The 13,119-nt window shown below is 44.4% G+C and overlaps 1 protein-coding gene across 4 annotated transcripts in view; it reads left to right on the top strand.

Moving 5' to 3' along the window:
- arap2 (ArfGAP with RhoGAP domain, ankyrin repeat and PH domain 2) overlaps window positions 1-13,119 on the top strand; it is a 604,005-nt gene that overhangs the window by 236,681 nt on the left and 354,205 nt on the right. The gene's annotated exons all lie outside the window — the stretch shown is intronic.

Here is a 13,119-nt window from a genome sequence, read left to right as displayed (position 1 = left end):
GTTTCCACTAAATTGATATTGAATTTAATTGCTTCAGAAACATTTAGTTTTTCTACCCAATGAAATATGTAGGCACATCACAGACTGGTGTAGGTTTCTTAAAAAGAAAACTGCTTTTCTGGAAAGATGAGGCTGGTGCTTTGGACCACATGTTTTAATGTACATGGTGAGCGAAGCTGGAACTGTAGTCCTTGGGAAAAGTGGACTTAAGAAGAGGGAAGGAGGGAGTTTTATGCTGTGGGCAGTATATTATCATGGTCAATTAGCTCCCCCCCCCACCTCCCACCTGTCGAAACACGCCTGCCGGAGGCACATACAATTCAACCCATTGTCTCTGTTCTCCTCACTGAGGTCTATGATGATCTGCGCCCTCTCCATCAGTTTTAACATTAGCTGTGACTCAACCTGCTCTTTTCTGTGCCCTCCTCTCCTTGCTACATCGTTCCCTGCACATTTACTCTCCGATTCACATTCCTGGCCATCCCTTCAACTCCTAAAATCTCGCAGGACAATGAATTTTAGAAATTGGATAAAAGAAACTTCTTCAAATTTCTCGCCTTCTACTTCGTTGACCACCTCCAACTTTTCTACATTCATCAGAAACCCTGTTCATGATTAGAGAGTAGAAAGAAACCGTTGGATTATGTTTTAAACTTTTGCCTCCGTGAGGGACAAGAGCACAAGAGTTATTAACTGATGTTCTCTCAAACTCCTAATTTTCTTTTCAATGAAATGGCACCTACCATTGATATGCCTAATAACTGACTTGCATTACCCTTCAAACCCTCAGCCATACCTTGTCCTGAACACCCCAGTCCAACGCCGGCATCTCCACATCATGGTTGTCCTGAACAGTGTGGGCTCACTGCTCCCTATGATACATTAGTGATCTCCACAATCTCAAATTGAGCTCACATGGTTCCAAGCCTAATTGTCTAATGTGATTCTACAATTGTATTGGTTCTCCCATCTATGGCTAAATTCTTTTAGTGTTTCATGATATATTGGGAAGGTTGGAAATGCCCCTAATTTAACTTCATTTTCACAGTTTCTCCTATAAAATACCTTGGGATGCTTCGTCATATGATGAAAGGCAATATCTCAGGATCGATTCTCTGGCCTCTCGCTCGAGCGAAACAAGGAAACGAGTGACCTAGGGAGGGGCCCAGAGGGGGAGTCTCGCGACAGACCAGGGTTTACAGACGTCGCTAGTCATTCGAACAGATGACGGGCAGCGCTTGCCTCAGGAGGCTCCACCTCAACAGGAGACATTGCTGCACCTATGCCATACCCTCACGGACTTGGCAACACGTGGAGGAGGAGGACACCTGCTCGCAGTCCTGAACTTCCACGCGTCAGGATCATTCCAGGGCTCAAGCGGGGACCTGTGTGGCATCTTGCATCCAACAGATCACAGATGCCCTGTTTGCCTGGGTAAAAAACGACATCAACTTTGACATAGACCAAGCCCAACAGGAAGCCCGGGCAGAAGGATTCTCCGCCATCTCCGGGATGCCACAGGTCTAGATGTAGTGGATGGTACCCATGTTGCCTTGTGCTCACGTGCCATCTGGGAGTGCCCGACATTAACAGGAAGCGGTTCCACTCCCTGAACATACAGCTTGTGTGTTGAATTCAGGAAGCCAAGTATCGTACACACCCTAGTCTGCATCAATGGTGCCAAGTTGGAGGTGGTTGACAGCTTCAAATTCCTAGGTATGCACATCACCAACAATCTGTCCTGGTCCACCCAAGTCAACGCTATGACCAAGAAAACACACAGCACCCCTCTGAATGTCTTGGCCACACCCTATCATCTCCATCAGCTCTGGGGAACCCTATACCAGAGGCTCAGCATCAGGTTGGGACCCATCTGGATCCTGGGATCCAGCAAACGTCTGACTACTGTCTCATCTGCGGGTTCCTGCCTCCACCTGATTTGCATCAGCAGCTGTCTGGTGCTCACCAGAATGTTCCCCAGAAGCCTGACCACTAACTTGTCCCACCGAGGTGCGTGAATCTGCGCTGGTGGTGGGTGGGGATGACAGCTGTGATGCATCAATCCTGTCTTCCTCATAGCTCGCCTCTGAAGTGGTCTCGTGATGGGCTGGAGAGGGGGCCAGCTGGGATGGGCCGGCGCTGTCGGCTGGAGAATCTGCGGGAGAATGGACATGTGGTCAGTGGGAGGGGTGGGTCAGTCAGTAAGGCAATAACATCTCAGGTCATCCGGGTGGGGCCCTTGGATCCTCCCTCCTGAGGCTTCCGCCAACCTCCGCATTGGTGACTGCAATGTCTTCGGCCACCCCCGTTACCTCCAGGGATTGTTAGTCGAAGGTTGTGAAGATTCTTAAGTCTGGCATGCCTTTGCCAGTCTGGGCCCTGACCTGACGATTGTGGGAGACCTTTACTGAAGAGACACAGAGAGGCCATCGTTAGCCACATGTGTGGTTCACAGTGGTGGGAGGGGTGTGTGAAGGAACAATTGGAGGGTTGGGGGGGGGGGGGGAGGGAAGATTGGGGGCCACATGGAGAGTTGGGGTGGGTGGATGCTCTGGGGGGGGTGGCAAAAAGGTCTGGGGATGGCAGGGGCATTGGTGTCTACTCACCTGTGCAGCCCTGTGTAGGTCGTCGATCTTTTTACGTCACTGGAGGACAGTCCTCCTGGTAATGCACCCAGAGCTTACAGCCGCCGCCACTTCGTCCCAGCACTGGCTGTCCTGTGACTTACCCTCTGGGATACTCGGGGGAACAGGACATCCCTCCTGGCCTGCACTGCATCTCGGAGCCTGGCCAGGTCCACATAGCTGAATCTTGGGGCATATCTTGTCGGCGCTATGGTTGCGAGCTGACTGGGGCTGGCTGTGTAAGTGCTGCTTAAGTGCTTCTCAACCTTGTTAGCTGATGAGCATGGTCCTGGCTAATCAGCTGGTGGACCTTCATTTGTGGCAAAAAGCCTGTGGGTCCTCGTTAAGAGGACCAATTAATGTTGAATAGCGTTGGCAGTCTTGCCAGGCCGATTGCCGGGAAGTTGCGGCAGTTCTCGCTCACTATCACTCTTGGAAATCTTTCTGGAGAACCACGCCTTCAATGTATGACATAAGACTAATGAGCTGAGGTCAGATTGTTTGCAGAAGCAGTGCTGGACAAAACATTGAATTGAATGACCATTTTTAAATTATCTATGAAGAGAGAAATTATACTCTATTTAATTGTAATGTGACAAAAGATAACTGTGGTTCTTTAACAGAACATCTTGTACATATCATAGTGTCTCCCTGTTAAAACTCACTTGAACAAAATGTGCCAGTGTTCTTCACTTGGAAAGAACTATCTTCAAAACCAAAATCATTATTTTTTAATTCAACACAAAAAAATGCAAGGAAAAGGTAACAATCAGTTTGGGGAGCGAATACCTTAACAGATTTAAATCACTAAAGTAAGAAGCTTTCTCTGCCACACACCCACCTTTCTCCTCCACAACAAATAACTTAATTGTTTCTTAATTGATTTCAGAGTTTTATCCTTCACTATGCATCTAGACGTCCATTCCAAGTGTTTGTGTTAGTTTTACTTTTTATTACCTTGAACGTGTGCTCCCTTATCCGACTCTGATAATTTAGCTTCAAATATCTTACAGGATTTGCCTCCACTTACTTTTTCTTTTCTTTTATGTAACTCTTAAGATCATCTTTCAGATACCTCAGTTCAAGGTTAGGTGTCTTTCTTCATAACTTGTATTGTTTTCACCGCCATTTTGTGTTCAATTGGTTTGACGATTGCTGTTCTATATTAGTTGCACATGTTGAAAGAATGGTTAGCAAAACAGATGGGACCTTGGGCTTCATAACTAAAAAGACATTGAGCACACAAGTAGGAACATGTGCTTGAAACTTTATAAAGCTCTATAAAGCACCAGTTCTGGTCACTGCACTTTCGGAAATATGTGAAGGTCCTTGAAAGGGTGCAAAGTACATTTATCACAATGGATCCAGAGATTTTAGTTACAAGATTAGGTTGGAAATGTTAGGATATTTTTTTTTCTTCGTTCATGGGACATGTGCGTCGCAGGCTGTGCCAGCATTTATTGTCCATCCCTAATTGCCCTTGAGGGGGCAGTTAAGAGTCAACCACATTGCTGTGGGTTTGGAGTTGCATGTAGGCCAGACCAGGTATTGACAACAGATTTCCTTCCCTAAAGGACATTAGTGAACCAGATGGGTTTTTACGACAATCAACAGTGGTTTCATGGTCATCATTAGATTTAGTTGCAGATTTTTATTGAATTTAAATTTCATCATCTGCAGTGGTGGGATTCGAACGCTGGATCCCCAGAACATTACTCTGGGTCTCTGGTTTACTAGTCCAGTGGCAATATCACTATGCCACAGCCTCCACTTGGACGAAAGGCGATTGAGGGAGATTTGATAGAGGTGCACAAGAAAGTTAGACGAGGAAAATCTTTTCCAATTCTCTGATGGTACAAGAACCATCACAGTCTGGCACAGATTTAGGATTCCGGGCAAGAGATGCAAGGAGAGTGTGGGGAAGAACCTTTGTATGAAGCACGTGGTAATGACTTGGAACTCGCTGTTCAGGGTGGTAGAAATGGAAACAATCAATGATTTCAAAAGGAAATTAGACAGGCACTTGAAGGAAATCAATCTGCTGGGTCACGGCAATTATGAGTGGGGGAAGTGGGACTGTCTGGATTGCTCTACGAAGAGCTGGCATGGGCCCAATGGACTCTTCCTGTGCAGCAAACGCCACAATGCACTAGATGATCAGATTTCTGTGAAGTGCAAGATAACTGCTGTACGGCTTAAGTCATTCTTGAATTTTTTTTCCACTTCCACAAAACAAAATCTAGTCACTTCATCGGACCTTTTCCAAAGTTGTGGAGCAGTGTTGCCAGGGGATCGAAAATATAAATGATCCTGATCAATAGTTTCTGGGTCTGTGGGATCTATGTAGCAGGATGCTGTCAACTTATGTCTCAACGATCGTGTGCTTAGAAATAATGGGCATTTTAATTTCATGTTTTAAAAAATATAGTAAAGATAATTCAGATATAGTTGGATGAAAGGAAACTGTTGGGACAGATTTGAGATTGAAAAGAAAAGTAAGAAGTTCTTGAGCTTCTTTGGTGCAGTCAATATATAACAACCAGATGGGTTGAAATGCACACTTCAAAAAGAAATTGCTGCATTTACTTCCATTTAAACAAATGCAGTTCTCTTGTTTTCTTCAAATATTTCATGGATCCAAGGAACCCTATGTACCAATGCACAGAGTCAAGAATATCTCCCCTTAAGGATTTCTGAAGGATGGAACAGACTTAATTCTTGGTATACAAGTGTCTGTTAATGGTAAGAATTTACATTGGTTTTTGAAAATCATTCTGTTACTGGTTTCAGGCCTATCTTTGGTGTTCTTCCTGGTATAGTCACTCCTTTTAATAGTCCAATTTTGTTATACATTTAGTAGTGCAAGTAGTATATTCAAGAATGTGCCTATGCTACACAAAATGTTGTTCATGCCCAGATATATATGTTATTCTCTAAGTCTGAATAAAGTTTGTAGACTTCCAGTTAACACAAATACTTTATTCAGTAGGTTTGTTCTGTTTCCAGAGCTTAACTAGATATAATACAGTCAAGTAGTATGACCAGTGAAGCTAGGGTAAACTGCCTATGCTGAGCTGTCTTTGTGTGCTGCTGCTCACTAGCCCTGTGCTTCTGAAAGAGGCGGATTCTACCTTGGGCTGGACCCTTTATACCAGTCTCTGATGCCCTCTAGTGATGCTGTGGCTGTTACATCTGTCTGCAGTCCCTGGTGTATGTACAGATGTACAGATCACTACACTCCCCCCCCCCCCCCCCCTTTTATTGGACATATTTTCTAGACTGGCCTCAAGAAAACTGTACATAACAAGTGGTGAGAATATGCAAATCTGCACAATGTGAAAATGATAAAAGTAATGCAGAAACAATTTACTGTGTTGTGAGTCCATTGTGAGAAATGTCCATATTTGTCTTGTGCGTGTGTTGAAGTGCTGTTACAAATCTAGCGGTCGGGTGCCTTATGGCTTCTGCTGGAGCGTCTTAATGGTGGTAGTAGGCATGATGGTTTGATGTCATCAACAGTACTGACTGGCGTTGTGTGGCGAGGAATGTCCTGTGGACAAATTGACTCGGTCAAGTCCAGTGTGGGAAATACTGGCGTTGTAGGTCGAATCTCTAATAGATCCCGGCAGTTATGGCGAAAAAGTACTCCCGCAGATGATTTGCCAATGTAGGACCGCGGTGCCTCCTGCCTGATCACCGTGGCTGACTCAGACCATCGGCCTTCTGGGTCCCTGATTTTGATCGTGTCACCTATTGTCAGTGGCTTGAGTGGGATCGCATGTTGATCGCAGTATAGTTTTTGTTTGGAGCATAGTGCCCGCATGTCGTCGAGAACCGGTGCATTGCCAAGGTCTCGGAATTGCTTTGCCGGTAGGGTTGTCCGGATGTCTCTGCCGAAGAGCATTTGCGCTGGCGACAGTCCTGAGCTCAATGGGGTTGCTCGGGCCGATAACAGAGATAGGTTGATGTCAGAACGTGACTCGGCTGCTTTGCTGATGAGTCATTTAATGATGTGGACACCTTTTTCCCCTGTTCCATTTGATTGCGGGTAGCGATACTGTGTCGCACCGTTGTCTGACCTCAACTTTTTCCTGTGTTTGTGGTATTGATTCTGTATGTCATCGTTCGTGAAAGCTGTTTTGCTTGTTTGTTGTGGAGCAGATGTGAATTTGTGAGATTCTTTATCATGCCATGGCAAGTTTGTAGTCTTGTCATTGTTTCGCAGTGTGCTGTGGCATTATCCTTCACGTGCAGAGTTGTACCATGTTGTACAGGTCGCTTTTTCATTGTTGTTGTTTTTGTCGTTTCTGTCTTGGTTGTTTTCGTTGGTGTTCTTGTTGTTGTTCTGGTTCTTTTTGTCGCGCTTGTTGATTCTGTTTTCATTATTTTCACTTTTATTCTTGTTCTTTTTCTTGTCATGCTTGTTGTTTCTGGGATGCTTCTTGTTGCACTGCATGTTGTTTTTGTTGTTATTTCTGCTGTGCTTGTGGTTTTTGTTCTTGTTGCGCTCAATGAGTGTGCCATGTGGATTATTTGAGTCATTGTCACAGTTATTGGTGTCAGTGTCCTTTGTGGTATCTGCTACATTGAGCATATCTTCCTGAGAATTGTGAGAATGATCTGAAGTTGTATTGATGTTGGTGATTTCTAGGTGCTCCGCTTTTGGAGTCATTTCAGGGTCACTTGAATTATCATTGATTTCTTGGTGCTCCTCTTTTGGAGTCATTTCAGGTTAATTTGAATCATCTGTGATCTCTTTGTGCTCCTTTTCTGGAGTCAAAATCTTCACGATTTCATTTTGTTGTGGGTTGTGGTGCTCCTTTTCTGGAGTCAAAATCTTCAAGATTTCTATTTACGTGATCTCTCAGGACTCATGGGCGGCCGTCCTCTGATTGTTGTGTGCTTCTGTGCAGACGAGCTGAGATACGTCAGTCTCGCTGTGATCCTGCAGATCCTGTATGGGAATTGTGATTTCTTCGTCACTTGTCTCACAGACAGTGGGTAGACATTCAGTGTCTTCTTCTGGTGGCTCAAATAAGCTTGATAGATCTTCATGGTCTTGTACATGCATGGCGTTTGCTATGGAGTGTTTGCTTGCTTCCATTTTTGAGTCTGTCACCGAGCTGTCTGTGGAGGCTTGTGTCACTCTCTTTGCGGAGGCTTGTGTCGCTCTCTTTGTGGAGTCCTTCATCGCTCTCTCTGTGGAGTCTGTCATTGCTCTCTTTGTGGAGTCCTTCTTCGCTCTCTCTCTCTGAAGTTTGTCATCGCTCTCTCTGTGGAGTCGTGCAGTGTTCTCACTGTAGAGTCGCTCTGTGCTCTCTCAACGGAGTCATTCTGTGCTCTCTGTGTGACGTCGTCTTCGTCTTGAGTATTGCTGTCATCCCATGTAGCGACGATCTGCCCTGGCACCATGGTATTGGATTCATCTACCATGAGAAGCGTTGTATTGAGCTTTCCAACCGTGTTGCTGATACTGTGATCAGGATCTCCGAATAACTCAGCCATGTCTGAGTAGTATTGTGTGTATTGTTCGATAGACAAATCATCGCTTTTTGTTTCGGAGTTGTGATCGTTCTCTTCATGTTCAATGAACAAATCATCTTGTGTGGAGGCTGGGACCCTTCGTGGTGTGTGGACCACTCTCTGTTTCTTGGCGTCAGGCCGCAGCATAATCCTGCACTCACGAGTCGGGATGTCATATATGCTGGGCTGAAGATTCCCCAATCTGAAGAACTCATCGTCGGGGTCTTCACGGTACAACACCTCTAGCTGCGGTTCGGATTTGGTACTGGGGTAGCCATCTCCCAAGATGAAATCTTCATCTGAGTCGCAGTCTACAAAGACCATATCATCTTTTAGGGCGGTGCTAACTGCTTGTTCCAGGGTGTTGTGAAAGTTATTTTCAACTGCTGGTGTAAGTTCGGACATTGTTCTGTCTTTTGAGGCAAGAAAATTGGGTTTTGCAGCTTTAAATTTCTTTTTGTTCATTTTCGTGCATTTCCCTTTTAAGTGGGGGTGTTCCTGGTCCTCTGATGTCATGATGCCCGTGACGTCATGCGTAGGACTCGATTGCCCATGTGCACTCCGAGTTTCCTGTACTGTGCACTCTTTTTGCAACTACGCATGTGCGGCTCCCTTCTCGCAACTGTGCATGTGCGGCTCCCTTCTCAAGATGGCCGTCGCTCAGAACCTCCGTCTTCCTCCGATTCAACCCTGCTTCCGCATCGTGGTGAGTGTTTGCGCCATTTTTACCGATTTTGTTTTCTAAATGATGATTCTGTGTTTGTAGAAACTCAAAGTATTGATTTTGTTCATAGGCAAGGTATTTTTGTATAGCGATTTCTAGAGTTAGATACTTATTTTGTGAAAGTTCTTCCCTCAAATTTTTATCAGCTAGTCCAGAAATTAATTGATGCATTATCACAGTGTCTCTGAAATCAGCATAATCACAGCCTTGTGGTATTGAGTTGAGATTTGTAATAAAATCAGAGATGGGCCCTCCGTTTCTCTGACAAGAGTTAAATCTTTCCAGCATCTCACCAGACGGACTGTTACAGCGTTCATCAAATTGTTTGAGTATAACTTCTAATTTGGTGTTGTCCTCCCCTTCTAAGTAATTAAAGCAATTATAGATTTCTCTAGCTTCATGCCCTCCTGTTGAGAGTAGTGGGGCTATTTTTGTTGCGTCAGAGGCAGTGCTTAAATCATTAGCTGTAATAAATGTTTGGAACAGCTGTTCAAACATTTTCCAGTTATAACTTAAATTACCGGCTGTGTCCAGCTGCCATGGAGTTCCAACAAGTTCCATCGAATCAGTTAGTCGTCGAGGATCCATTTGCTGCGAAGTCTTCCACAGTCGAATATCCGGTTTAAGTTTTTCTTCTCTTGCTAGTGTATAGCTAGCTTTCTGAAATCACGCCTGGTATCATGTTATTCTCTAAGTCTGAATAAAGATTGTAGACTTCCAGTTCACACAAATACTTTATTCAGTAGGTTTGTTCTGTTTCCAGAGCTTAACTAGATATAATACAGTCACGAGGTATGACCAGTGAAGCTAAGGTAAGCTGCCTATGCTGAGCTGTCTCTGTCTGCTGCTGCTCACTAGCCCTGTGCTTCTGAAAGAGGCGGATCCTGCCTTGGGCTGGACCCTTTATACCAGTCTCTGATGCCCTCTAGTGATGCTGTGGCTGTCACATCTGTCTGCAGTATGTGTGTATGTGCAGATGTATGTGCAGATGTACAGATCACTACAATATAGTTATCTGATAGCACAATTCAGCTGTTTAACAATGGCCGCTTGTGATCTGAATGGCATAGTACATCATCTGCATGTGCTCTGGTGAGCACCTTCCCAATCTTTTCAAAGGCAGACCAAGATACAGGTCGTTAGGTTGACTTAGTTTCACAGACAATTGAACAGAAAGGGTTAAAGATCAATGCAAATTGCATTGGCTTCAGTCAATTTTGCTTGTGGTCTCCCAAAATGGGCAAAACATAATAGCCCATGTGCCCTGGGCCTTTTGCTGGCTGACTTCCTTTTGGAACTACTTCTAACTGCAAAGGCAATACGTGTATTCACTGCCTGCAGCCTGTAAAAAAAAAAAAATGCGGTGCAAATTCACTTCTTTCCAAAACACAATTAAACATGCCTGTATTCAAAAATCCTTTCATGAAGAAAAATAAATTTAAAATCCCCAAACGTCCAAAGCACTATCCCTCTTGAGGAAAGTTTCCCCTCCATTTCTAACATTAGATGCTACGAATGGCAGAAAATGTGTTGATGAATTGCCTTCCATTTTTTCCCCTTCCCTCTTAGGAGGTGCTTCAGTTTGTCATTGTTTCCCTGAGACTTTATAGCTGAATTCAGGGACTTCTCTGGGGGCCCAATCCATATTCTCTGCTTACTGAACTGTATTTAAACCTCTTGTTTGAGAAATAGTTGTTTTAATCTTTCTTAACAATCCATGAAAATACGTCCACACATCTATTCTCATCACATTTCTGATTTTTCTTTTCGCATTTTAAAAGCATTGTCTTGGCATTGTTTACCCAGTGCTCACTGCAGCTCAGCTTTTTCCATTGTTACTAAATGGAGAAGAATGCTGTGATTCCCTTTGCTTTGTCTAATTAGAAAGGGCTATTTAAAAGTATCTCCTTTTGTTACATTCTGAAAATGGCAGTTGCCGCTTCGTGTAACTCTGCAGTGATTTTTTTTCGCAGCCCAAGCAAATTTGCTAACCTATCATTTAAGCTCTGAGCCGCAATTACAAAAGAAACTACCTTTGAGATTAAGTTACAGGGAATAAGTAGATCATTTGAATTCTGCTGTCAGTCATAGGCCTGTGGCAATAATTCTGCTTTCAGAATTTGATATAATACCATAGAAAAATGATTGATTTGATCCCTATGTTCATTTGTACCTAGAGTGACGCAAGACGTGGCTCACTTCCAGTATTCCTGAGATAAAGGAGGTGGAAAGTTAGCTGCGTTAGCACATCTACAGCCTTGTATCTTGTCACTCAGTACAACAGGTCTCCACGTCTGAAGTTTTCATGAACCATTGGTAATGTTTGGTATGTTGAGATGAAATAGGCCCTGTTTTACTTGGAGAGTGTACAGCATATTAATTGTGGCATATAAATAGAATTTATGATGGAAATTAACTCGATCATAATCGTTTGCTACTGAATCCAATATTCTGACTACTCCTCCTGATCTGACTGACCCTCCGACCTCACCGCCCTCCCACCCCACGAGCTGCCATCCACCCATGCCTCCCTTTGAAGTTGGTGATTTGAATGACTGTTGAATTGCAACCTGTATGGGCATTGGTCATTGGCAGCAAGAATTAACTTCTCTGGACAGTGTTAAATAATGGGAGAAAGAGAAAGAAAATATGTCCTTTATAATCATGCAATCAATTGACAAAAAGGCACTTTTTTGTTTGTAAGGACTGGATTTGATTTGCAATTGTAACATTGTAAATACATGGGGCGACATGTTGGCGCAATAGTCAGCACGGCTGCCTTATGGCACCCAGAAACCGGGTTCAATCCCAGCCGTGAGTCACTAACCCTATGGAGTTTGCCCATTCTCTCTTTGTCTGCATGCCCCCCCCACCCTACAACCCACAGATGTGCAGGGATTGGCGACACTAAATTGCCCCTTAATTGGAAAAAAAATTAAAAATAAGAAAAAAAACATTGCAAATATATTGAAATGAAAATCGCTTATTGTCACAAGTAGGCTTCAAATGAAGTTACTGTGAAGAGCCCCTAGTCGCCATATTCCGGCGCCTGTTCTGGGAGGCTGGTATGGGGATTGAACCATGCTGCTGGCCTGCCTTGGTCTGCTTTAAAAGCCAGCTCTTTAGCCCTGTGCTAAACCAGCCCGATTGTGGAAGATCGAACAAAAATGGCCTGTACCTTCTAAGCAGTGGCAGTCAACTTTGGATTATCTCTCCGATCAAACATTGACCCAACACAGCACTGCTCCGTATTTATTGTTTGGTCTTCCAAGTCTGGTTTTCCTTGAAATGTGGAGCGCAGCATTCTTTAGGGAGCTCAGTTGCAGTGTTGTAACATTGGGGAGAAGACAGGGCAGGCTCATTGTTTATGGAACCAGCTGCCTTGTGCTATGTTTAAAGGTTCAGTGTGACTGTTAGTGAATGGGTGAGAAGCTGAATAAACAAATGTGTGGGGTTAGTAGGACGGGATGGGATTTGAGTGAGGTGGAGAGGGTGAGATGGGTGAGTGAGTGAGTATGTGGGTTGGGGGGAGGTAGACAGTTTGGGTCTGTGGGGTAGTCAGGCCAAGGATTAGTCAGGTTGGAGGAGGTAGTTGGATGCTCAGCGTGGTGGGGATTTGGGTTTGAGGGGGTGGTTTTGGGTCAGGTGGTAGCTGAAGAGTCGGGTGGGGAGTCAGATGTCAGGATCATAGTCAAGTTGGGAATTTGGGCAGGGAGGAGGAGTAGTCGGGTGATTGGAAGGCATGCTTGGGAATGTCATGGGAGAGTCACTGTGGGGGAGGTGCAGGATTCAGTTCCAGTGTCAGTGATTGGGAGGTCAGGTGTGCAGTTACCCAGGGGTTGGTTTCTGTTTTCCTGTCCAACATTTATTGGGTAACTATTCAGGCAAGTAACACGGAATAATCTGAAGACATTTGCAGTGGCCTCAGAGAACGGGGAAATTTCTCATTGGAATTTGAAACTTCCCATGTAAGTCAGTGCATCAGGACTGCCACCAGCGTCCCATTGTTCATTTTGGGTCATACGTCCTGATTCTAATGAGCCGCAGACCGAAGGATTTGGGACGATATGTTTTAGCCAAGATTATATGTGGGAGAAAATAAAAGATCTTTACACCTAGCAAGCTCTTCAATTTTCAGTTCTACATTAAAAATAGAGAATTGAATGAAATGAAAATCGCTTATTGTCACAAGTAGGCTTCAAATGAAGTTACTGTGAAAAGCCCCTAGTCACCACATTCCGGCGCCTG

Source organism: Scyliorhinus torazame, chromosome 3, assembly GCF_047496885.1.
Source record: "Scyliorhinus torazame isolate Kashiwa2021f chromosome 3, sScyTor2.1, whole genome shotgun sequence".
Classification (NCBI taxonomy): Eukaryota; Metazoa; Chordata; class Chondrichthyes; order Carcharhiniformes; family Scyliorhinidae; genus Scyliorhinus; species Scyliorhinus torazame.
Note: the sequence above shows the minus strand (reverse complement) of the source record. Positions and strands in the feature narration are given on the sequence as shown.